Genomic DNA, 1,117 nt, shown 5'->3' with positions numbered 1-1,117 from the left:
CTAGTTGGCAACACTTCTTCCAAAAATGGGAGATACATTGACTTCCACGATCCGAGACTAATATGGAAGGAAAACCATGTATGCGAACTATATTCTCCAGAAATTCCTTGGCCAAGGTGGAAGCTGAAGGCAAACCTTTTAAAGGGATAAAGTGGGCCATTTTGGAGAATAGATCCACAATTACAAGGATAGTGTTGTAACCAGCACAAGGAGGCAGGTCAGTTATAAAGTCCATTGACAAGGTGTGCCATGGTGCCGGTGGAATATCCAAGGGTTGAAGTAGGCCGGCTGGCCTTTTCATTTGACCCTTGTTTTGGGCGCAAATTCCGCAAGACAATACAAAAGACTTTATGTCTTTTCTCCAAGAAGGCCACCAGAAGTGGCGTTTGATTTGTTTCCTCCGTTTTAGCGATACCAGGGTGTCCTTCCATTAATGATTCATGATGATGGGCAATAACAAGTTCTTGCAATTCTTTACTTGGCAGAAACAACCGCTCCTGGAAGTAGGGTAAATCATCCTTAACGGTGTAATGAGGACCCTTTTGACTCCATTCCAGTAAGGCTGAAGAGTCTAGAAGTTGTTTTACTTGCGTTTGGATGTCCTCAATAGTTTGCAATGAAGTTAGGCCTAAGATTCTTTGTTCAGGTATGATTGGCACAGGTTCTAAACTCGAATTGGGTTCTTCCATGCCAATCCGGGATAAGGCGTCCGCTTTACCATTCTTGCAGCCAGGGCAATAGGTAATTACAAAATCAAATTCCGCAAAGAATAGAGCCCATCGGAGTTGTCGTGAAGATTGAGCTTTGGCCGTCTTTAAATATTGTAAATTTCTGTGGTCCGTAATTACGGTGATGGTGTGTCTTGCCCCGAGAAGGTAGTGACGCCAAGCCTTGAAAGCAGATTTAATAGCAAGTAACTCCTTGTCGATAATTGCGTAGTTGATTTCAGGAGGAGAACATTTCCTGGACCAAAAGGCCACAGGGTGTAGTTGGTTAGTTTCTGGGTCTCTTTGTGACAGGACAGCTCCCATGGCCGAACTGGATGCGTCGGTTTCCACAATGTAAGGGAGATCTGGGTGCGGGTGCTTCAATACAGGTGCAGAGGTGAATTTGGTTT

This window comes from Ambystoma mexicanum, chromosome 13 (assembly GCF_040938575.1).
Source record: "Ambystoma mexicanum isolate Mex_15411 chromosome 13, UKY_AmexF1_1, whole genome shotgun sequence".
NCBI lineage: Eukaryota > Metazoa > Chordata > Amphibia > Caudata > Ambystomatidae > Ambystoma > Ambystoma mexicanum.
This window is presented reverse-complemented; position numbering follows the sequence as displayed.